Consider the following 26,976-nt stretch of genomic DNA (forward strand, 5'->3'; position numbering starts at 1 on the left):
CACGGAAAACAGAGGTTATAATGTACCTGCTCCCTAGTGTTATTTAATATTTCTATAGCTCTTGAAAACTACCCTTTCTTCTCCCCTTTCCTCACTCCCTCCCTCTCTTTTTCTTTCCCTCTTTCTTTCCCTTTCTTTCTTTCTCTCTCTTTCCTTCCTTCCTTTCTTCCTCCCTTGCTCCCTTCCTTCCTTCCTTCCTTTCTCTCTCTTTCTTTCTTTCCCTTCCTTCCTCCCTCCCTCCCTCCCTCCCTCTTTCTTTCTCTCTTTCTCTTTTTCTTTCTCTTTTTCTCTTTCTTTCTTTCTTTCTTTTTTTCTTTCTCTCATTCTTTCTCTCTTTCTTTCTTTCCTTCCTTCCTCCCTTCTTTGTTTCTCTCTTTCAAAGTAGTATTCCCTTAACTGCTGTTTATTTCTATAATAATTTCCTAATCTACTTTATATTAAATTGAAACATATGAAATTGGTTCAATGTTTTTTAGGGGACTACAAAAAGGGCACTTATAACCTGCAGAAAGAAGATACAGCAAACTTAAATAAGCAGGTAAATATATTAAAATCGTGCCTAGATGATGTTTACATTAAGGTTTGGGTTATCCTCTGTTTTCCATACAGAACTCTTTTTTTTTTTTTTTCATGCTGAGCAGGACTATGGCATCTATCACATTATTATCTCTACTACTTTATTTATTATAAGACATATGTTTTTTTCACACTTCAACATCTCTGAAACTAGGATGCATTTTACAGTCTATAAAGTCTGCTAGCTACTGTCAGCCATTCATCATAGAGTAGCTGTCGTTGTCTGTGTGTACACAAATTTAGTCATAGCTGTACGTATTGTCATCCCTGCACTGGAGTTATATGCATTGCCGAGACTACCTATTTTCAGTTTAATTGTGATTTGAAATGTCTAAAATATATTAATCTATGATTTGGCATTTAAAAAAATGTTAGGGAGAAAACAAAGGAAACAGAGCAGTAAGGTTTAATTTTGATATCAATGAAACAAATATTCGTCATTGCAGTAAAAACCACAATTGCATTATTTTCTTTGAAAGCAAATCCAAGTTCTTTGTGGAAACTAAGTGTAGAGACTCACAAGAAAAAGAAGTTGTGCTAGATTTTGTTACTGAACTATTTTCAGAATGATTGCATCTTTCACTGTGCTGCAATTGAAAGTAAGAGAAATTGTAAATATCTTCAGATTACATTTTGTAAAATTTGCAGGCAAAGAGCAACTGGAGGGATAAAAGAAGTATTTCAAAAAGCATAAAGTGAAAAGAACTCTAAGTGGTAAGAAAAAATTATGTCATAGTGTAATTAGTATTATTTAGTTTAATAAATGATAGATATGTGAAAGATGACATGAGTGGTGCCATGTTAAAATGGAGCCAGAGCAGCCATTTCAGAGGAATTGCCTTGCACGTCCTGTTTTCTTTATCTTCCAAACTGGACCAAACCACCAGCATTCCAAGAAGTCAGTAAGGACAACAACATCCTGTTTGTAAGGACTGATGGAACTGGACTTTGCTGATGACTGAATTGCTAACCAATCAACGAAATACCAGTCTAGCCTTTGCTCATCTAGCACCAATGGACTCTTCTTTAATATAACTGACTTCATCTTCCTCCCTCTTTCCTACAAAAACCTTGAGCCCCTTTCCTGTAATTGGGACACTATTTGGATTTCTCCCTAAATCTGTGCTCCCTGAATTGCAATTCTTTGATCCCAAAGAAACTCTTTGCCTCTTAAACTCTTTCTGTTTTTGTAGGTTGACACATAAAATAATGATGCGTCATACAACCAATGTCATCTTAGATCCACTGAAATAAAGTAAAATATTTTGTATTTGGCCAATAGCAGCAATAGATTTTAATTTCGTCAAGGTATATTACTTCAGTCCTTCCCATAGGTAAGAAAATAAATGTATTAGATGCTGAATTAGTTTCCTAGGGCGGCCACAAAAAGTACCATAAAGTGGGTGGCTTAACACAACAGAAATGTGTTGTCTTACAATTCTGGGGGCTCCCACTGAAACCTGTAGGGAGAATCCCTCCTTGCCTCTTCCCAGCTCCTTGTGGTGGCTGTCAGTTCTTGGCATTCCTTGGCTTACAGCTGCATCACTTCAATTTTTCCCTCTGCTGTCACATGGCATTCTCCCTGTGCATCTGCATCTTCACACGGCCTTTACCTCTTCTTATCAGGACACCAGTCATATTGGATTAGGTCCTACCCTAATGACCTCATCTTAACTTGATTACATCTGCAAAGACCCTATTTCCAAATAATGTCACATTCACAAGTAACAGAGGTTAGGACATCAACATATCCTTTTGGCAGACACAAGTCAACCCATAACAGATGCTATTTGTAAAACAGAAAAGATGATATAGATATGTGTTCAGCCCACAAATTGCTTACACTCTGGTAGAGAAGGAGATATATATATATATATGTATATGTGTATATATATATATATATGTATATGTGTATATATATATGTGTATATATATATATGTATATGTGTATATATATATATGTATATGTGTATATATATATACACACAATAATACAAGCTGTAAAAAAATGGCTATCATGAAAAAATTCAGGTAAAATGTCAGAAGTGTCAAAAGGAAGAAAATCTTACTTTTATTTTACCTATCCCATACTCTAGCAACTTCCATTCCAAAAAATACATAAACCATAAACATGTCAGTGCTTAGTCTACTATCCCAGCAGTGTTCATTAAATAATTAACTAACTACATTCATTGATGTTTCATATATAATAATATTTTGCTTTCCTCTATAGTTAACCTTGAGACAAATATATATAGATTTTATAATAATGATCTCCTCTTCCCATTTGATCTGTAAGGTTAATTGTAAAAAAAGGTTATTTTTATTATTTAAACACAGAAATCTCAAATATAAAATATATAAAAATAAAACAATGTGCAGAAACCTACTCATTTTACCCCAAGGGCATGAAAGAAATTTTACAATTTCCATAGCTGCCTTTTTTTTAAATCAGGAATTTGCTTAGACGTTGGAAGTACCTGGTTCAACAAAGAATATGAAGTTGACATTTTTTTTTAAGCTCTATTTTTTTGCCTTTGTTTCTTTTTTTAAATTAAAAAAAATTTTCTGGCTTTATTGAGATAGAATTCACATATAACATGGTGTAAGTTTAAACTGTACAATGTGTTGATTTGGTACACTTCTTATATATTGCAAAATGATTACACCTCCATCACAATACATATTCACTATTTCTTTTTTGTGGTGAGAACATTTAAGATCTACTCTCTTAGGAACTTAAGTATATAATACAGTATTATCAACTACCACCTCTATGCTGTACAGTAGATCCCCAGATCTTATTTTGTTTTAATTTTATGCTGTGAATTCAGCTACTCCATTTATGCAGAAGGGATAGATATGTGTTTTGTGTTGATTTTCTTTGGACATGTGAATGAATCACTGTGAGGCTCAGTTTACCCATATATAAAAGGTGTGTGTTGGGCAGATTTAAGGTGGCCTCCATCATTGCTACTTACTGGTGTCCATGCCCTTGTATAATCCCTTCCTTTGAGTGTGGGTGGGACCTGTTACTTGTTTCTAACAATAGAATATGGCAAAGCTGATGGGATATCACTACTGTGATTATATTACACTATATATAAGACTTTTTCTTGATAACAGACACATTAGAAAGGCTGATCCTCACTGATTTGAAGAAGCAAGCTGCCATGGATAAGTGGCCATATTGGAGAAGCCCATATGGCAAGGAGCTGTGGGTGGCCTCTAGGAGTTAAGGGCTGTCTCCAGCAGTAAACTGAAGCCCTCAGTCCTGCAGCCACAAGGAAATGAATTCTGCCAAAAACTCAAGGGAGCTTGGAAGCAGATCTTTCCCCAGTCAAGCCTCTATTGAGATCACACCCATACCCAGTATCTAAATATGCAGCCTGGTCAGACCCTGAAACAGGGAACCAGCTAGGCCGTGCCCAGACTTCTCACCAACAGAAGTTATAAAATAATAAATATATTATGGTTGTTTTAAGTGGCTTGGTTTGTGATCACTTGTTATACAGCCATATAGAACTAATACAACGTAGGTAACATTATGAACTTCTCAGAATGGTTGTAAGAAGTAAGTAAGCAATGCACTGAAAGACTCAGAAGAAGGCATAGCATATTGTAGGCACTAATCACATGTTAGTTCCCATGAGTTTCCTTCCTCAGAATCCAGAATATGAAGTCTAGTCACCACAACTTAAAACTAAGCCAATATATAAAGGGCGCGGAAACAGAAAGTAAAGTGACTTGTGAAAAGATTAATTAAGTGTATCAACACTCGGCTGACTATAATAGCAGTAATAACAAAATTCAAAACAAAATTGGGTGGGGAATGAGGAGATGATTAATGAGATGGCCAGGAAAATTTTTCTGGGTTAAACCTCTTATTAAATTGCTATAGCAAAACTTTCAAATTTAGGAAGCACCAAAACACTCTCATTGAACTACATTCCCTGTTGGTGAACTTAATGGTCCCCAGGGTGAAACATAAATGATGTCTGAGGCTTTATTGAAATTTGTCCAGGATACTGTTCTTTTGATTTTTTTTTTTATATGTGTGCTTCAAGATAGGAATCATCAATGTAAAATGTTCTCAGGAGACTTTTGCAAGGATTTACTTTAACATTTACCTTATAACTGAATCCAAATTCTTATACTGATTTTGAATCTCCTATTTATCTTCTAAGTATATTTGTGCATATAGACTGGACTTATTATGTGCCTTTTTTTTTATTCTATTGTTGATAATAACGAGATCTGAAGAGACTTCAATAACAAACTTAGACACTATGTCTTCATTTATTGAGGTTTGTCTCCCTCCATGTTCAGCATTATTCAAAATCAGGCTCACTGTTGTCACCAAATTAACTTATAAAATTTTAAAATACAATGTGGAGTAATATTTTTTCTCTTTTTTTCAATCTGCTCTTCTGCAAATAGTAATTCCACTGTGCTACTGTGTTGATTATGTAACACAAAGTAACAGACTTTTTACTAGATTTGAACATAATAATTTATACTTTAGATTGTGAAATCAATTTTATCACAAGTCTAAAACCATTAATGATGCAATCGCTACTATCCCAGAGTGTCTGTAATCCAGTCTTTGCCAAACTGTATCTCATGGACTATCCCTTCATAGAATTCCATATACAAAATAAGTGAGGGAAAATTTTGAGTGCAACATTGAGAATTTTGATATGTTAATGTGCACTCCAAGAAAGGTACATATAGGTACATATAATTTAGATTTTCAAGACATTCATTTGATCACAGTCCCCTTAAAAGAATCACCTATTATCATATCCTGGAACTAGAATTTATTGAAATCCATTTTGGGAAAAGCTTCATTAACTTGTGATGTTACAGAGTGTGGAACACTTGTTAAGGGGGAGAAAACTCTGATTTGTTTGTTTCTATTATAAGAGAATCCAACTGTACTTACCAATGAGGATTGAAGACTCTTAAATATTTTATGCCTGCCTAATCTGAAAAACGATTCATTGATTCAAGGATAAGAAACAATACTTGAATATGAGAAAATCATAGAATATTCCCAAACTAATGTAAGCATTTACTCTCAAAATGTTTCTTTTTTAAATAGCAAACATGCTTATGGTTAAAGATCAAATAGCAGGAAAGAGGTAATAATGAAAAGCCATGTTGACCTGCACCATCCTTCCAACCCTGCCAGTTCCGCTTCCCAGAATCAAACACTGTTTTCGTTTTTGTTATGGTTGCCATGTGGCTCTAAATAATACATGCTTATACTTTATTTAAGTTAGATACTATTTATTGACTTTCTGTAATAATAGATGAGAATTTGCTCATATATACAGCCCTTCATCTCGCTTGCCTCTCTCCAATAGCTAGATTACCACCATCCTTGGGATTTTGCTGGCCACTTCTGCAAACTCAAACTACCTAAGCTGTGCTCCTTGTTCCATTAGTTACAGGAAGCTCTTCTCTTCCCTCTCCACTTCTCAACCTCTGTCAGCGGTACCTTTACTTTTATACTGAGAACATAGATAATTTTATTCCATTCTGTGTAGTCTTCTGTGATTTGATAATAAAAATAGAAATCAGTCAATAAGTATACAAAATACTAATAGTGTGTAAGTCACTTTTAGCTGTGGTATAAAAATTAAAAGACAAAGGTATTAAAAATAGCTATAAATACAAAAAATTGTTAATGAATACACAATATAAAAAGACCTAAAGTATGACATATTAAGAAACGGGGGGTGGGGGGGTGGGGCTGGCCTGGTGGTGTAGTGTTTAAGTTCACATGCTCTACTTTGGCAGCCCTGGGTTTGCGGGTTTGGATCCTGGGCACGGAGCTACATACCACTCATCCAGCCATGCTGTGACAGCATACCATATACAAAATAGAGGAAGACTGACACAGATGTTAGCTCAGAGCCAATCTTCCTCAAGCAAAAAGAAGAAGATTGACAACAGATGTTAGCTCAGGGCCAATCTTCCTCACTAAAAACACTACGACCACCAGTATTTTTGGAGATAATTTCATCATTTCACGGCATCACTAACCAACTCAATTTTTATGGCAGTAATTTTTTTGTTTTTAGGTTATCGTTGCCCTTTATTTCTCCACCCTTATTTTGTCTGCCTCTTGGCTGTTTTTGCAGCTAATTAGTGCCTCCATCAGAGGGTGGGAAATGGAAATAAAAGAAGATGAAACTCAAACACAGGCAGTATCTATGCAACATAGACAGACCTTCAGGGGTGAAAGAAAACCCACCTGGTTGGCTGTGGGGATCTTAATGACTGAATTATACTCACTATTTGACTTTAGAATGTTATCCACACAGTTCTGGTCAGGTACTTAAACTCAATTCTCTCCTTGAAACGGTTCATTGATACTCATTACTACAGTGATATCCATCAGCCACCCAGGCCATCAAACATGCTGAGTGATTGTCTTGATCTTTGACTGGTGGGCAGGTGTCTCCACATAGCTTTCAGTCTCATCCTGGTCTGTATGCTGATTCACTTACCTATTCTCATTCCACATCTGCCTGTTAGGGCTTGGCATCTCACAGCAACTTCAAATTTAGTAGGAACCTGTCAGATAATGCTAATATCCTAGGAGCCAATATAGCTAGTGACTTCAAGGACATAGGAAGATTCAACTTCACTCACTTTTCCGGCCGGAATGAATGTAGGATTGGGTTTACTTTCTTGAATGATCTGTTCTAAGATTTGGCCATCGAAAGTTTTCCATTTTTTCCTGAGAGTTTGTTATTCTATAAATGTCATAGTCCTTGCCAAAAAAATAACCTTGACAAAAAACTGACTTGTTTTTCAAAGAATCAAAATTCAGTTTATTATAACCAATTACTCCATCTAATAGTTAGCTGAGAGTTACATTTTGTTCACATTTTCTATTCACAGATTTAGTTGTGGACCTATGGATGTCTGTGGATTTCAAGTAAGTCTGCTTTAACTTCTCATTAGCATGAGAATTAAGAGTGGGGTATATAGTCAGTTGAATTGTGTGTAAATAAGTTATTTTTTACAAGCAGCATTAAACTCTTGGCCAGAGTGCTTTTCTATTGTTTAACAATATGATCTTTAATAAAACTTCTGAAACACTTGTATGTTAAATGTTTCTTTTAAATTCAGAGTCTCTGAGTCAGTCTCTTTTCCCATGGAAATAGGATAGGAAGAAGCCATGAGAAACTCCTACTCAGACACTCATTGGATATTTCAATTGCTATTGTTGGCTTAATATTGTGGGGGAAGAGGGAGAATCCCCCTCTGCCCTTTCCCCTAAGGTTCTTATGGCTGGCCAAATAATTAACAAGACAGGTTAGCAGGAGAAAATAATACCAAGTTTAATAACATGTATACATGGGAGAAACCAGGGACACTGCATTTCTCAACACAATAGCAGAAATTCTTGTCTTAAATACCATGTTCAGCCAATGACAAAGGAGGATGTTGGAGGTGGGGGGAGTCAGTTACAGGAGATTACCACCAAAGCACAGTAAACAACAGTAAGGTTATTATGTAGATTTAAGGCCTCACCTTCCACATTGATAAGTCTCTAGAAATGAGGCCATCCCACCCTTCCCAATACAAAGAGGGAGATACATTTACAAATGGAGATTTTCCTTATAAATGTAAATGTCTGTCTGGCAACTCCTTGCAAGGCCATCCAGAGAATGTGGCCAGAGAGACAGAACTTCCAATAAGATGGGCTTGTTGGTGCCTTTCCTATTGTAACATCTATTTTACATTATATTACAGCCATCAGATAGAAGATCTGTTCCAGGAAGGAGTTACTATGTCAAATTCTTTAGGCAGTGAGTGGGAGAGGTCAAATGTCCCTGAGAGAAAACAATCAAGGTAAAGAGATAGATTTCAGGGTGGCCAAATCTTGATCTCCCACAATATTTTCATTCCGGTTTTCAAATCTTAGTCAGGTTCCAAGTGTACTTGAAAACTGCAATATTCAATATTGGAATTCCCCCCACACATTGGCTGAAATTGCTGCGACTGCCCTCTAAATGTCGGAACAACCCTAGTAAGGAAAAGATGGGGTAACTGTGGCAGAAGTCTTTTCTAGCCAGGCTCATTTTTGCAATACTTAGACTGAAAACATTTATGACAGGACATCCTGATGAAGCAAAGAAAAATGGGATTGGGAAGAAAAGAGAAGAACAGAAAATTAATGAGGAATTTGTATGAAGAACAAGGAACAATGGAGCCGTAGTTTTCTAAATTTAGGGCTGTGTGAATGCTTTGTGTCATGCAGAATGAGAGAGAGGTAAGTCAGTTGCTGAAAGTCTGAACTTTTTTGAATATCTCTTTATTATTATTATTTTTAAAGGAATTAGACTGAAAAGGAAATGTGTGGGGTAAGTTGACAAAGTGTAAAATTCATTTCACACCCATTATTGCGACTCAGGAAACTGGCTCAAAGATTTGAAAGGGCAAGTGACAGTACGTATGAGGAGTCAGGACCTGGTCTTCAGGACCTGCGGTGGCAGGCAATAATCCCATTGTGAAAACTTATGACAGGAGTGAAATTAATTAGCTCTCTCCTCCAACCGTGTGAGGCTGCAGCAAGAGTTAGGAGTCAGAGGAGTAGCCCAGCAGGGGGCATGGACTTCAGAGAGGAGCAAGGAGGACAAGTACTTTTCTCTCACCAAGTTGTCACATTCATGTCACAAAGAAAATGGATGAAAACAACAAAAAATGGCATTTTTCCCCCATCTTGAGCATTTAATTGTGATCTTAGGTTGCTTTTAAAAATGAGCTAGGGGATAATTAACTCTGTTATCGGACAACAGCCAGACTGCCATGATTGTTTAGAAGAGTTAGAAAGGGAGTCTGTTCTACAGTCAACATGACTGTTGTTTATTAGGTTGTTTATCTGGCTGCTTTAAAAAGTTTTTTCAGAAACTTTTCCTTTTAATTACATGGGTAAATATCTTTGTAGTCTTTATTAATTGATTTTAAAGTCACATTCAGAATTCCATGCCTTGCATTTGCAAAGGTCAGGAATGTTTTGCACATAAATGGCATTGGGAGGGGGGAGTTCTATAAATAACATTTCTGATTTTAAAAGGTCACATGAGAAGAAAGAAAAAACTCATCCTTGTACTTCATATGTCTCAGACATGTCATGTGCTTTTGTAAATAAGTCCTTCGCCAACATACCATATAATATGCTCTTCTTTTTTTTTTTATAATTTTATTCATTTATTTTTCCACCAAAGCCCCAATATATAGTTGTATGTCATAGCTGCACATCCTTCTAGTTGCTGTATGTGGGACACGGCCTCAGCATGGCCGGAGAAGCGGTGCGTCGGTGCACACCCGGGATCCGAACCCCGGGCCGGCAGCAGCGGAGCGCGCACTTAACCACTAAGCCACAGGGCCGGCCCATTAATATGCTCTTCTTAACACTGACATTCTCCCCTCTATAATTGGGATTTTACTGTAACTAGGTTAGAAGAAAGAGTATGCCTCATATGGCTCAGCAATTGGTATACATCTGATTAGGGGAATTGTTAGAACCATGAGACTTTCAGAGTTGGGAGAAATGTTAAAGTTTAGCTTAAATACCTTCTTTTCCAAAGGAGATATGAAGACCAGGCATGTTACATGACTTGTTCTAGTAAGAGAACTAGTTATGTAGGAGTGGAACTAGAGCCTAGGTACCCTGATTCCCAATTTTGCGCTTTGTTGATGCACTCTCAATGAGCAACGGGCAGCACTTCCTTTAGAAGGCGGGTCTTCACAAAGCTAATTCTCAAAATTAAAGCCCTGATTAGAATTTATTTTATTTTATTCATATTTCATTTTAAATAAATCTTTATTGAAGTATGATATACATACAGAAAGGAGACAAATAATACATGTACAGTTTGATGAATTATCACAAAGTGAACACGTTCATGGAACCAATACCCAAATAAAGAAATAGATTATTGCCTGCACCCCAGAAGCTCCCCCTTGGGTCCTTCCTAAGTCGCTACTCTTACCTCCCGTTCATTGACAATAATAATCCCGATTTCTGTCACCATACATTGATTTTTGCCTCTTTTCGAACTTTATATATAAATATATTCTTCTGGGCTGGCTTTTATTCCCTCAAGATTTTGTTTGTAAAATTTATCAGCGTTGTTTTGCATAGTTCGTTCCTTTTCATTGATGTATGGTCTTCCTTTGTATGAATATGTCACCATTTATTTATCTGCTCCAATATTGATGAAAACGCCCCAAACAGTTGGGGCGTTTTCAGTTTTGGACAATTACAAATAATACTTCTATGAATATTCTTGTTCACGTCTTTGGATGCACATATATGCCATATCTTTTAGTTGTATTCCTAGAAGTGAAACAAAGTAATGAAATATACATGTGTTTAGTAGACGCTGTTAGCTTTCCAAAGTAGTTGTGCCAATTTACACCGCTAACAGCAGTATGTAACGTGCTCCACATTCAGACCAAAGTTGAGTATTACCAGAATTTTTAATGTTATCTATTCTGGAACATATGTATTGGGGTCTTACTGTGATTTTGATTTGTATTTTCCTGAGAGTTAATTATGTTGAACATTTTTCATATTTCTTATTGGCATTTTGTATTGTCCCTTTTTGAACTGCCTGTTCATGCTTTTGCACATTTTTCCTTGGCTTTTCTACCTTCTCCTTATTGATTGATAAGAGTTCTTTAGGCATTCTGGATGAGTCGTCAGTTACAAATATCACAAGTATGTTCTAGTCTAGTCTAGTCTGTAGCTTGACTTTTTACTCTTAATGGTGTGTTTTGATGAAAAGACACTAGAAGTTACACTAGAAGTTCCTAATTCTGGTGTAGTCCAATGTATCAATTTTTTCCTTATGGTTAGTTTTTGTAGTTTTTTTTAATGTGTATGTGCTCTGTTTAAAAATATTTGTTTAACCTCAAGGTCTTGAAGATATTTTCCCATGTTATCTTTTAGTTGATTTATTGTTACACCTTTGATATTCCCTCTATAAGCCCCTGGAATTGCTTTTCTGTGTATAATGTAAGGTAGAGAATTGGCATTCACTATTTTTTTCATGTAAAGATTTCCAGTTTGCTCAGTATAATTTCTTGAAAAGACTGACCTTTCCCCACCACTGTATAATCCACTTTTTTCATAAATCATGTGTCCATATATGGGTGTATTTCAAGATCTCTTGTTCTGTTCCATTGGTCTGTTTGTCCTAGTGCCAATATCACACTGATTTAATTTCCCTTGATTCTACTTTTTTGAAACTCCTATTAGTTGTATGTTGGCCCTCTCATTCCGACTTCTATCTCTCTATTTCTACACACAGAATTCTGGGTAATTTTCTCAGATTTGTTTTCCAATTTATTATTGCCCTCTTCTGACATATTTAGTTTGCTATTAAATCATTCCATCGAAAATTAAATTTTTGTTTTGAAGTTCCATCGAAGTCTTATTCTATTCCTAAGATTGTGTTTATTTTCTTATGTCTTCAAACATGCTTATATTCTCTTTCATATTATGTTCCCTTATCACAAAGTTTTTATAACATTGGTGTTTGATGATTCTCATTTATAATTTTTTTTGTAAGTGTTGACTGTATGTTCATCTTTAGTGAAGATTTTTTTCCTTGCGATAATCCCTTATTATAAGAAAAAATTCCTCCAGAGAGGTTTAGAGTTTGCTTTTGCTGGGTTTCTTATGTATATCATCAGTCTGAGGCCAATTTTTATGTTAAATCTCAGCTCTCTGAGACACATGCCTATGCAAACTCAGAATCTGTTAGGTCAGGCCCAAGATTTCTCAGTAGTTTGTTTTATATCCAGAACCCTCACAGTCATAGACTTTGTCACCCCTCAAAGAGAGTGGAATGAAGAACAAGTGGGCTCCTGGCAATAATATATGTGAAACATTCCAAAAATGAAAAAGTACAGCACAAATATAAAATGTCATTGCTTTTTATTTTATATAAAGTTGCTACTCATATACGTGTAATACAAAGAATATATTTGTACTATATACTGGTACAAAGTACTTACAATACATAGTGACAGTCATTATTACGACATTTGTAGTAATGAATTGAAAGTCTAATTCAAAAGCTACAAGGGGCAATCTTCTTTCTCCTTCTATGATAGTCTGCCCACAGAATATTGGCACTGAAAGAACCTTATTTTTTCTTTTCCTCATTTACATTTTACATTGCACTTTACCTGTCTCTCCCTTACCCCTCTTTGTCTGTCTGATAACGGAATGGAAACTCAACTGTCTGACATGGCTGATGCACAGAAAAGTGCACAAACTTAAGTCAGTGCTTCAGTGACTGTGTATTGAGCAGACCAGATGAACTAGAGAGTTTCATCCTGCTGTCTCTGTCACTAGTGGCTCCAGAAACTAAGTCTCATTATGTATACTTAAAGGCAAATATATAGCACTTTGGAATCAGGCACTCTCTTTCAGATCAATGGTTAGAAAGATTCTAGGCTTGGCAAAGAGGCAGATAATGAGAGAAAAAATCAAGGAGAGCAGGCTTGGAGTTAATTCATCTTTGTTAAGAATCTTCATTGCGGAAATATTGGGAGCACCAGCCGTGAGATTCTAGCTGAGGATGAAAGGAAGAAACTCCTATTTTCAATCTCCTGGGGAAATAAGGATAAAAATGAATTGAATTGGGGGGAAAAAAAAGCAAGCAGAACATTCTCATCTGACTGATCAGATTTCTTCATAAAGCTACATATCTAAGATTTTCAACTTGCTTCTGGAAAGAATTGGAAACATGGAGAGATACAAATTATAGGTACAGTAAGAATGAAAGTAAATCCAACAAAAAGCTCCCAGTTTCTTTCATTTTAGTGAAATATCTCTGCATTTCTTAGCTCCTAATTTATTTCTATTATAGTTCATATAGTTCTGAGGTGGGACTGCTAAAACATTAAGCCTCCATCCATGCTAATGGGAATCTTTTTCTTTTGCATCATCTGGATTTAAATGTTCCCTCAGTTACAAACTGTCTTAAAGTGGAAATCAACCTGATGAGAGTGGAGAGTACTTTTTTGCAATGAAAGGTAACTTCATTGAATTTGTTAAAATCTCAGAATTTTAGTAATGGATTATTCATGTTTAAAGTGACAGAATGGAATTTTGGTTTTATTTTCTATTTATCTTTTTTGTGTGTGTGTGTGAGGAAGATCAGCCCTGAGCTAACATCCAATGCCAATCCTCCTCTTTTTGCCGAGGAAGATTGGCCCTGGACTAACATCCATGCCCATCTTCCTCTACTTTATATGGGACGCCACCACAGCATGGCCTGACAGGCAGCGCGTCGGTGGGCGCCCAGGATCGAACCTGCGAAGCCCAGGCCGCCACAGCAGAGCGTGCGCACTTAACCGCTGCGCCACCTGCCAGCCCTGTATTTATCTTTTTAAGAGTATCGATTAGCTTTCTCCTAGGTCTAAGTGAGCTTTATATGAGATGAGCTATGATGACTATTGTCTCACACATTAGATAAGGATGGCATATAGAGTTGGCTTCTTTTTCTATATGCGCCAGTAGGTGTGGTGGTGAAATTTCTCAGGACAACAGCAAGAGGACTCACATTCTAAACCATCTCCCCTTTGCCTGTCCCAAAATACTAGTTCCAGTTAAATGGGCAAATGCTCTTGTCATTGATATCTTTCCCCTCTCAATCGGAAAAAGCTTAATCTTGCTGCAAATAGACATTGGCTGTTTAATGCACCAAACAAATTAAATCAAAGAGAATGTGGAAACTTCTCAGAATTCTCCAAACATTTCTAGTCATTCTTAGTTTGACCAAATGCTAGTTAATCCTGTGGCTGGCCCCGTGGCCTAATGGTTAAGTTCAGCGCACTCCACGTCTGTGGCCCAGGTTTGGTTCCTGGGCATGGACCCATGCTGTGGCAGCAACCCACAAACAAAATAGAGGAAGATTGGCAACAGATGTTAGCTCAGGGATAATCTTCCTCAGCAAAAAAAAAAAAAAAAAAAAGTAATTCATCCTGTAGAAGTAATAACAAATTCAAATATTTAAGGCCAGATATACAGCTGGGTTAGAACTAGATTATATTTAAGTTTTAAAAAACTTACATTTATCTGTTAAAATTTGGCTCTTTGTGAAATCAGAATGACACAAGACCAGAAGTCTAACTGAGATTTGCCTACTTATGACTTAACTTTCTATTTTTCTGTAACTCCAGTGAAAATAAACATATGCCATCTATGAATAATACCTAACAGATAATGTTTACAGAACACTCACTTTATATAGAGTTTTACAATCACTATCTACTTTAAACTCATGCAAGCTTTTGAGGTAGATTCTATTTTGTCACTTTTATTTCGTATATGAGGAAACTGAGGTTTAGCAGTGGTAGAGCTGAGGTTTGAAATTAGACATTTCAAAACATAGAAGAAATCAGGATTGCCATGTATCTGGCAATTCAGGCAGATAGCCAGTAAATAATTAATATGGCTGTCTCTATCTATCTATCTATCTAATCATCGATTCTCAAAGAAATATGTACAGAAATTATGAGTGTATTTACTATAAATAGATGTATTCTACCCAAGAATTTGGAGACTGTATTTTTTTTTTTGCAGCAAAAGAACATATTATTGAACTTGTTTAATTCTCAAAATTTTTTCATATATCTGTCTTCAGATTAAATTATATAATATCAGTTAGGGTTCTTTTAGTTACAAGAGACAGAAAGCACTTAAATTGGCTTAAGCAGAAAGAACAGTAGTAAAATATTGGCATATGTAACTAAAAAGTCCAGGAATAGCATGAGGGACAGCTTGATCCAGAGGCTCTAGTCGTGTCATCAGGACCATATTTCTCTCTATGTGGTGCAGTGTGGCTGCCATCAGTGTCAGGTTTTCACGTATAAAAGAAAACTTGCTTTTCTTTCAGCAGATCCACCCACATCCCAGAAGTAATTCTCCTGAGTTTGATATTGTCATGTGGCCATTCTTAAGCTAATCATTGTGCTTAGGGAAATGTTATGCTGTACTTGTCCATATGTCTGGGTCATACGCCCACTCATGTAACATGTGGAGTTGAGGGGAGTGGGCAGTCCTGTGCAATCCACGTGGCTTAATGATGAACATTAGTAGGTCTTCAAATAAAATTTATCAAATAGTTATCATAAGAAGGAGGGATGGATGCTGTATGGCAAAAAATCCCCAAGTTACACTTCAGTGTTCCTGATAGTTCAAATATTTTACAAGGGATATGGAATTCCTTCATAGGAAAGTCATGGTTTTAGGGTAGAACCAATGAAAAAAGTGCATATCAAACGCCGAATTTTATGGTAAAGCATTAGAAAATGCGGGCTTTTTACCAATACCAAAATATGATTTTTGTGAGTTAGCTATATAAATGATAGATGATGAAACTAAGATCATCAATTATAACTGCTGACTAAAAATAAATACATGGACCTACCGTATAGAAGGGTAAGAAGTTCTATGTTGAATGAAGAGTCTGGTCTATCCTGCAATCCACAATTTTCTGCTGAGGGTCTTATTTTGTGGAGAAAACAAATGGCGGATGCCCAGAGCATCACTTTTTCTAAATAATGTTATAACAATGTAACCCCCATGTCAATGTACTTTACAAGTTCCCTGGGTAATTAGTTCCAGAATTATTGTCTTTGCTGATCTATATCTCTTCTCCCAGCACTGTGGGTAATGTCTGAAATATGTGCTGGTATGATCTACTCAGTACTGCCCTAGTAGCACCCTTAACAAAAGATCATTGGAAAAGGAGTTTAGTTAGTAGGAAAAGAAACACAAATTCCAATAGCAGAAAAGTATATAGAAGCTGAAATCCTTCCTGTCATTGCACGCCCACTGTTTAGATGCGTTTCACCTCACCCTCAGTGTCTGAAGAGATGGAGAGACTGTTTTGGTCCTACTATGCCATTGATCTTAAAAAGTTATATATGATTTAACCCTGGCTATAGTAACCAACCTTTCCAAGTGTTTTCATATATTGCACTTGATTCTGTTTCAGTTAATTAAGATTTTTTTTGGTCACTTATGGCTGTCAATAATGGAAGAGTTTTTTTAAAATTTTATTTTTTCCCGTTTCATTGAGATATAATTGACATATAACATTGTGTATGTTTAAGGTGTACAATATGATGATTTCATACACGGATTTACTGCAGAGTGATTACCACAATAAGATTAGTTAACACATTCATCACCTCACATAATTACCTTTGTTTTTGGGGTGAACATTTAAGATCTACTCTCTTAACAACTTTCAAGTATATAATACAGTATTGTTAACTATAGTCACTGTGCTGCACATTAGATCCCCAGAACTTATTCATCTTATAATTAGAAGTTTGTACCCTTTGGTCAACATCTCCCCATTTCCCCCACCCTCCAGCCCCTGGCAACCACCATTCTACTCTCTGTTTCTATGATTTTCATGTTTTTAGATTCCACATATAAGTGAGATTATACAGTATTTGTCTTTGTCTGACTTATTTCACTTAGTATAATGCCCTCAAGGTCCATCCATGTTGTCGCAAATGGCAGGGTTTTCTTCTTTTTATGGCTGAATAAAAAGGTATATATATATATGTATATCTCACATTTTCTTTTTCCATTCATCTACTGTTGGACACTTAGGTTGCTTCCATGTTGTGGCTGTTGTGAATAATGCTGCAGTGAACATGAAGGTGCAAATATCTCTTCAAAGTAGTGACTTCATTTCCTTCAGTTGTATACCCAGAAGTGCGATTGCTGGTAGTTCTATTTTTAATTTTTTGAGGAACCTCCATACTGTTTTCCATAGTGGCTGCACCAGTTTACAGTCCCACTAAGAATGCACCAAGATTCCCTTTTCTCTACGTACTCGCCAACGCTTGTTTCTTATTGCTTGTCTTTTGGATGATAGCCATTCTAACAGGCGTGAGTTAATATCTCATTGTTCTTTTGATTTGGATTTCCCTGATGATTAGTGATATTGAGCATCTTTTCATGTACCTAATGGCCATTTGTATGTCTTCTTTTGAAAATATCTATTCAGGTCCTTTGCTCAGTTTTTAATTGGATGATTTGGTTTTTCTGTTATCAAGTTGTATGAGCTCCTTGTGTATTTTGGATACTAATCCCTTATCAGATAGATGGTTTGCAAATATTTTCGCCCATTTCATAGGTTACCTTTTCACTTTGTTGACTGTTTCTTTTGCTGTGTGGAAGCTTTTTAGTTTGATGTAGTCCCAGTTGTTTATTTTGGCCTTTGTTGCTTGTGTTTTTAGTGTCATACCCAAAAAATTGTTGTCAAGACCAGTGTCAAGAAGATTTTTTCCTATGTTTTCTTCTAGAATTTTTATGGTTTCAGGCCTTACATTCAAGTCTTTAACCCTTTTCAAGTTAAATTTTGTGAGTGGTGTAAAATAGGGGTCCAGCTTCATTCTTTTGCATTGTGAATACCCAATTTTCCCAACACTGTTTACTGAAGAGACTATCTTTTCCCCAATGAGTCTTCTTGGCTCCCTTGTTAAATTTTAGGTGACTGTGTATGCCAGGGTTTGTTTCTGGGCTCTGAATTCTGTTCCTTTGATTTATGTGTCTATTTTTATGCCAGTACTATACTGTTTTGATTACTATAGCTTTGTAATAATAGTCTGAAATCAGGAAGTGTGATGCCTCCTGCTTTGTTCTTCTTTCTCAAGATTGCTTTGGCTACTCAGGGTCTTTTATGGTTCCATACAAATTTTAGGATTGTTTTTTCTATTTCTGTGAAAAATACCATAAAAATCTTGATAGGGATGGCGTTGAATCTATAGATGTCTTTGAGTAGTATGGACATTTCAACAAAACTAACTCCTTTGATCCATGAACATAGGATAGCTTTCCATATATTTGTGTCGTCTTCAGTTTCTTTCACCAAAGTCTTATAGTTTTCCGTGTACAGATATTTCACCTTCTTGGTTAAATTTATTCCTAAGTGTTTTATTATTTCTGATGCCATTATAAATGGGATTATTTTGTTTATTTCTTTTTCAGATATTTCACTGTGAGTGTATAGAAATGCAACTAATTTCTGTATGTTGATTTTGTATCCTGCAGTTTTACTGAATTCGTTTATTATTCTAACAGTTTTTTGGAGGAGTATTTAGAATTTTCTATATATAAAATCATACCATCTGCAAACAGAGACAGTTTTACTTCTTCCATTCTGATTTGGATGCCTTTTATTTTTTTTCTTAACTAATTGCTCTGGCCAGAACTTCCAGTACTATGTTGAATAAGAGTGACGAGAGTGGACACCCTTGTCTTATTCCCGATCTTAGAGGAAAAGCTTTCAACATTTTACCATTGAGTACAATGTTAGCTGTCAGCTTGTCAAATATGGCCTTTATTATGTTGAGATACGTTCCTTCTATAACCAGTTTGCTGAGAGTTTTTTTTTTTTTGTGAGGAAGATCAGCCCTGTGCTGACATCTGCCAATCCTCCTCTTTTTTTTTTTTTTTTTTTTGCTGAGGAAGACTGGCCCTGGGCTAACCTCGACGCCCATCTTCCTCCACTTTATATGGGACGCCGCCACAGCATGGCTTGCCAAGCCGTGCATCAGTGCATGCCTGGGATGCAAACCCGAGAACCCTGGGCCGCCACAGCAGAGCACGCACACTTAACCACTTGCACCACCAGGCCAGCCCCTGCTGAGAGTTTTTATTATGAAACGTTGTTGAGTTTTGTCAAATGCTTTTTCTGCATATATTGGGATGATCATATAATTTTTATCTTTCATTTATTAATGTGGTGTACCACATTGATTGTTTATGTATATCGAATCATCCCTACATCCCAGGAATAAGTCCCACTTGGTCATGGTGTATGATCCTTTTAATGTGCTGTTGAGTTCAGTTTGCTAGAATTTTGTTGAGAATTTTTGTATTTATATTCATTAGGGATATTGGCCTCTAGTTTTCTTTTCTTGTAGTATCCTTATCTGACCTTAGTATCAGGGCAGTGCTGCAGTGCTGCCAGGGAGAGGTGACACAGGTAAAATGAAACTGTCCCTCTTACCCTCTTCCAAGCATCCAATATTGAATTTGTTTTTTCTCCAACATTGTGGTGGAACTTCTCTGCTGGACTCTTGGACTTCCAGAAATGCTCTCCTGTCCATCAGTGATTGCCTAAATCAGTGTTCTTCTAGGGGAAGATGGTAGAAAACACTTATTCTGCCATGATGATGACATTACTCTCCATTACTGGAAGAGAGTTAAGCTAAGGTCTGGAAAACTTTGAAAAGCAACTGATTAACCACAATGGAGAAAAGTATATTACCTTACTCGAGTGAAACCCTTGACTTGGAGTCCACAGGTGAATACCAGGCTATCAGTACTGATGCTTCCTTCTGAGGCATGAGTATAGGATTTTTCCTTATTAAAAAAAAAAGTGGATTATGTTTATATTTTCATTGGGTATGTGTTTACCACCATCTCAAAATGAATGAAAGAACTTTTCTTTTTGACCGATTGACTTTAGTTGTCTCAGTCTCTTGTGCATTAGTAATGGTTACATTTCTATGCACTGATAATATTACTTATAATACTATTACTAATAAATATAGCTGACACTTTTGAATGTTCACTTTGTGCTATGTATTCTGCTAAGAACTTTTTAGGACTTTTTCTCAGCCCAGACTCCTGAACAGAAATCCAAATCTTTATATCTGACTACTGGACAACTTCCCTCAGGGGTTTTGAAGATATCTTATCATCTTCAGCCCCAAACTTTTCTGCGTTAGTAAATTGGACCCCTATCCACTCAGCTCCTTAATCTTGGATCTGGACATTACATTTGGCCTGTTATTCTTTCTCTTCATCCTGATGGATGAAACATCAAGCCCTAATTTACAAAACTGTCAATTCTAGCCTACAAATAGCTTGCAAAGTGGCCTGCCCTTCTTCATCTCCATAGGTGTCATCTGGTTTACACCTTATCTGTTCCACTGCAAGAGACGCTTTTTTTTGACATATAACATTAGTTTCATATTGACTTATTAACATATTAGTTTCAGGTGCACAACATAAGGATTCAATATTTGTATACATTGTAAAATGATTACCACAGTAAGTCTAGTTAACATCTGTCACCTTACATAGTTACCAAAAACATTTTTTTCTTCTGATGAGAACTTTTAAGATGTACTTTCTTAGCAACCTTCAAATATTCAATACAGTATTATTAACTATAGTCACTATGCTGTACATTACATCACTAGGACTTATTTATTTTGTAAGTGGAAGTTTGTACCTTTTGACCACTCTCACTCATTTCTCCCACCTCCCACCCCCTCTTCTGGCAGCCACCAATCTGTTCTCTATATCTATGAGCTTGGTTTTTTTGTTTTGTTTTGTTTTTTAATTGAGGTGTAATTGACATACAACATTATATTAGTTTCAAGTGTACAACACAATAATTCAATACGTGTATATATTTCAAAATGATCATCACAATAAGTCTAGTTAACATCCGTCACCATACATAGTTACAGAATTTTTCATTCTTGTGATGAAACTTTTAAGATTTACTCTCTTAGCAATATTCAATTATGCAATCTAGTATTATTAACTATAGTCACCATGTTGTACATTTAATCCCCATGACTTATCTATTTCATAACTGGAAGTTTGTATTTTTTGACCCCCTTCACCTATTTTGACCACCTCCCTACCCCCCGCCTCTGGTGACTACTAATCTCTTCTCTGTAACCATGAGCTTGTTCTTTTTCTTTAATTAGTTTCCACATGTAAATGAGATCATATGGTATTTGTCTTTCTCTGTTTATTTCACTTAAGATCACACCTTCAAGGTCCATTCATGTTGTAGCAAATGACAAGATTTCCTTCTCTTTTGTGGCTGAATAATATTTCACTGTATATATATACTACATCTTTATCCATTCATCCATTGATGGACACTTAGGTTGTTTCCATATCTTGGCTATTGTAAATAAGGTTGCAATGAACATGGGGGTGCACATACCTTTTCAAGTTAGTATTTTTGTTTTCTTTGGATAAATGCCCAGAAGTGGAATTGCTGGATCATATGATAGTTATATTTTTCATTTTTTGAGGAACCTCCATAATGTTTCCACAGCGGCTGCACCATTTCACGTTCCTGCCAGCAGTGCACAAGGGTTCCCTTTTCTCCACATCCTGACCATCAGTTGTTATTTCTTGTCTTTTTGAAAACAGCCATTCTAACAGGTGTGAGGTGATATCTCATTGTAGTTTTGATTTGCATTTCCCTGATGATTAGTGATGTTGAGCATCTTTTCATGTACCTGTTGGCCATCTGTATGTCTTCTTTGGAAAAATGTCTATTCAGATCTTCTGTCCCTTTTTTTAATTGGATTGTTTGTTTTTTTGCAATGGAGTTATATGTGTTCTTTATATATTTTGGATATTAACCCCTTACCAGATATGTGATTTGCAATTATTTTCTCCTATTCAGTAGATTGCTTTTTCATTTTTTGATAGTTTCCTTTGCTGTTGCAGACGGTTTTTAGTTTAATAAGTTGTCTCACTTATTTATTTTTGCACTTGTGTCAGATTAAAAAAAATCATCACCAAGACCTATGTCAAGGAGCTTACTGCCTACTGTTTTCTTCCAGGATTTTTATGGTTTCAGGTCTTACATTCAAGTTTTTAATCCATTTTGAGGTAACTTTCGTGTATGGTGTAAGAAAGTGGTCCAGTTTCACTCTTTTGCAGGTAGCTCTCTGGTTTTCCCAACACCATTTACTGAACAGACTATCTTTTCCCCATTGTATATTCTTACCTCCTTTGTTATAGATTAATTGACCATATAAGTATGGGTTTATTTCTGGGCTCTCTATTCTGTTCCATTGATCTATGTGCCTGTTTTTATGCCACTACCATACTATTTTGATTACTATAGCCTGTATAGTTTGAAATCAGGGAGCGTGATGCCTCTGGGTCTGTTCTTTCTCAAGATTGTTTTGGCTATATGGGATCTTTGTGGTTCCATACAAATTTTAGGATTGTTTGTTCTATTTCTGTGAAAAATGCCGTTGGAATTTTGACAGGAGTGCACTGATTCTGTAGGTTGCTTTGGGCAGCATGGACATTTTAACAATATTAATTCTTCCAATCCATGAGCATAGAATATCTTTCCACTTTTTTATGTCTTCTTCAATTTCTTTCATTAATTTCTTGTAGTTTTCAGTATACAGGTCTTTCATCTCTTTGGTTAAATTTATTCCTAGGTATTTTATTCTTTTTGATGCAATTGTAAATAGGATTATTTTCTTAATTTCTCTGATTGTTATTAGTGTATAGAAATGCAACAGATTTTTTTATATTGATTTTGTGTCCTGTGACTTTACTGAATTCTTTTATTAGTTCTAACAGTTTTTTGGTGGACTTTTTAAGATTTTCTGTATATAATATGTCATCTGCAAATAGTGACAGTTTTACTTCTTCCTTTTTAATTTAGATGACTGTTACTTCTTTTTCTTGCCTAATTGCTCTGGCTAGGACTTCCAATACTATGTTGAATAAAAGTGGTGAGAGTAGGCGTCCTTGTCTTATTTGTGATCTTAGAGGAAAAACTTTCAGCTTTTCACCATTGAGTATGATGTTAGCTGTGGGCTTGTCATTTATGGCCTTTATTAGGTTGTGGTATGTTCCTCATCTATATCCACTTTGTTGAGAATTTTTATCATAAAGAGATGTTGAACTTTGTCAAACATTTTTCCTGCATCTATTCAAGGGGCTTTTAAAGTATCTCTTTATATCCACCTTTGCTGCCCTCTGACCTGTGCTCCACTCTATAGCCAGAAAAATGCCAATATGTTCATGTCACTTCCTTTTGAAATATCCTTCTATAGAATAAACACCTACCTTCCCATTCTACTTCATCTGCTACCTCCTGCCTTACCCCATACTTCTGAACATTCAAGTCTTAGTTTAGAAGACACTTCTTCAGAAGAACTTTCTTGATTTCTTACAGTCATTTAGCTATATCTGTCATGAGTCCACAGCACATTTTACTTTTTTTTTTAACTCCCCACAATTATGTATATACTGACTATCTTCCCCATAAGACATAGACTACATGAAGGCAGGAAATACAGTCATGTTCACCATAATATTTATATTGTCCATTGTAACGCACACACTCCATTAATGTTTTTCAAGTGGATGAATAAATCTTACACGAGTCTTCCAGTTCCAAGCCTGGGCTCTTTACACTGTGCCATTCTGCTTTTAGACACATTTTGATTTCATTTTCTTGTCACAAAAATTCAATATTTGCCTCATGGCTCCAATAGGAATAGCCAATATATTCAACATAGACATTTACATTTTGTTTTCTTTTTAGGCAATATCTCAGTTTTTCTTAGTAATAATTTCTCAGGCACTATTTGAAATCTTTAGTAAAAAGATCAGAGAGGAATGGACATTTTTGAGTGAAAGAGATTAAAGTACATTTAAGTAGTGCTGGATTATCCGAAGGCAAATTAAAAATGTGCTTCAGGGAAAAGATTTTGAATATTGACATTTCCTGAAAAGAAAAAAATGTAATCCTGATGGAAAAAGTCAGAAATTTTTTAAACTTCTTAAAACTCATCTTAATGTTTCTTATTGGTTTTACTTTTAATTATTTAAGAGGGCACAATAATATTAGGGTCACTAAAGGCCTTAATGGGACTCAGTTTTGAATATCAGTGTTAAAGAAAAATGTTCCATTTTCTACATTTTCTAAACCAAGGATCTTTCACGTTTTATATTAATAACAATAACTGAGTAGTATTTTATATCAGATACTATTGTAGGTATTTTACATGCATTATCTCCACTTCATGTTACCATGAAAGTTAGGTGTTATTGTCCCAGTTTTACAGATGAGGAAGGTGAGAGTTAGAATGGCCAGGTAATGTAGTAAGCTCCCCAGCCTCCATTCTTTCTTGCCTGTCACTCTGGTTCATTCTGTGAGACAGAGGATATGACTTCTTCCTCAACATATTCATTCTGGTAAGACAATTCCAATTCCGACCATGCAGCAGGGTTGCATATATTGCTCCAATCTGCTTAAATTGGCTACTGTGCAAAACTGAAGTGAACCCCTAGCAGCTCAATAGAAAATCTATATGTTCCAACAGGATGCCCACAGTGAAGCCGCAGATCTCTAATCTGAAACAATCAGCACAGCAGGGTGTGTGACAGGGCCGCTTTGAAGAAATATACAAGAGTTCCAGTCATTGTAGTTGACAGAAGAACTGAGATTTATTGTAGAAACTAAGTATTTTCTTTAGAATCAGTCAGTGCATGGATCTGGAGTCAGCAGCTAAATTTCCCTTATTCAGGGCCTGGTTATGTCACTAACTGGCTAAATGAAGTTATTTAGACAGAGACCAGTGTTCAGTATTCATAAAACTATGGGCAAAATTTGAGTAAATAAAATAGTCGGAACCAGTTTGATCCAATCAAGTGTATTGAATACATCAAGTTGACCAGAGAAAGTTTGGAAGTAGCTAAGATGAATTGGGAAATGCTACAACTGTAATTTGCGGCAGAGCCTTCTTGAAAAGGTGGTCTACCTCAACTTCTTAGAATTGTTTTGGCTTCCTCCCTGCAGTGGGTCCTTGAGGTGGCCTGAGTCAGTACCAGCTGATCTCCTTCGGTGGTACTGGTGGATCCTGGATGCTCAGGAAGAACGCTAGTGCTGAGCCAGCCCTGGATATAGGCACAAGGAGAACCAAATGTGTCACGGTTTGTAGGAATTTCAGAAGAAATGTCTAGGAAAGGGGGTAAAAAAAAAGTTAATGAGTCATGTGGTAATTTAGTCAACGTAAAATGAATATCTAAAAACCAACGGGCCACCTTTACCGCAAAGGTAGATAATAATATTTTCCCTTACTTTTAATTTGCTAGAAAATTGTCTTTTTCTTTTTTTTTTTTTAATTCTCCTTTATAATGCACAAATTTAAGACAGCCCTTTCCTTTCTAAGCCAACTTCCACTGCTGACTACTCGCCCCTCCCCCACTTTCTTGGCTCATCCCCTGAGATACTGCTTGCCTGACTGACTTTCCACTTGATGCCTTCTTGCCTCTTCATGTGAATTTCAATGAGTCACACTGACTGTGCTTATTATAACAGCTCAACATGCAGCTGGTTCTGTAGTTACAAATGCATCAACTTTCATGGAATACGATGGTTAGCATATGGTGTTAATAAGGCCAAGTGGGCTTATCCTCGTATAGGTTAATTAGTATCACTCAGAGAAATTGTCCATTCTAAGGGTACCATCAGGGATTATATCTCTGACCCCAGGGATGGAGCATTCCATTGCATATAAGATTAAGCAAAGATTGCCCTTGTTCCCTGATATCCATTCTCTATTTCCTCCACAGGAAGAGTAAATAAACATCAAGCAAAAAGCCTAGGACAGCATTACCCAGCTTTCCGTGCAGCACAGTGTGGTCACATGTCCAAAGCCATACTGTAGGGATGGGAGTGATAAACTGGAAGGACCCTGGGTACCTGAAGCCTCAGAGCAAGACCGCCCAACCCTGCTTTGCCAACCTCCAGCCTTCTCCCTGAGAAAGAAATTAACTCCTGTCTTGCTTAAGCCACTTTTATTCTGGGCCTTTTTTACTCAAGGGTGAACCAATCCTAACTGATTTATAAAGCAAAGAGTGTGAATGTCTCTATGAACTACTGTTGGTTTTATTTAGAACTTATGTCCTCAGAATATTAGTCAAAATGATGAAAATACTTGAGCACAATACTTAAGTGAGCATTCAAGATTATATTTTGCATTAACTAAATTTAATAAAAAATTATTCATGTTGTCTTTTATATTAAATTAAATGAGAACATATATAGTTTCCCTGGTTAAGTGCCAAGTACACAGTGAGTGTTCAATAATAATTATATTATCCTCCTTCTAAATAAAGGCACAGTGTTTTCTTTATAAAGCTCTTGCTACTTATTTTTATTACAAATATCATTACAAAGTAGTGTAATAGGTCCTTTCTCTGAGCTGAAAGCTGCCCTACTGTAAAAGCACTCAGATAATCTGATTATACTTCTCTAGAATAATTTTATCTAAACACACAAATTGTTTTATTTCAAAGCAGCGATTTTTTCCCAGCATGGAACATGGTTACACTAGTGGCCCTCAGGGAACCATGCCTCCTGGTAGCCATGCTCTTGCGTGGTGATTGTCCCCTCCCACATTGCCACTGAGTTTGGCCAGATAATTTGCTTTGGTCAATGGGACATCAGCAAACACATGGCAAGCAGGAACTCAATATATATTTACACATTGGACCCTGCTCTTTTTGAATGCTGCTGCTACCACTAGAGG

General features: G+C 36.2%; 1 long non-coding RNA gene across 1 annotated transcript; it reads left to right on the top strand.

The window, feature by feature from the left end:
• Positions 1-475: 475 nt before the first annotated feature.
• Positions 476-26,520, top strand: LOC147915798 (uncharacterized). The gene is made up of 3 exons (XR_015553731.1): positions 476-538; positions 7,492-7,528; positions 26,018-26,520. It is a non-coding gene; the product is annotated as an uncharacterized LOC147915798 (long non-coding RNA).
• The last annotated feature ends 456 nt before the right edge of the window (positions 26,521-26,976 follow it).

Source organism: Ceratotherium simum, chromosome 12, assembly GCF_057802395.1.
Source record: "Ceratotherium simum simum isolate JZ-2026a chromosome 12, ASM5780239v1, whole genome shotgun sequence".
NCBI classification, from domain to species: domain Eukaryota; kingdom Metazoa; phylum Chordata; class Mammalia; order Perissodactyla; family Rhinocerotidae; genus Ceratotherium; species Ceratotherium simum.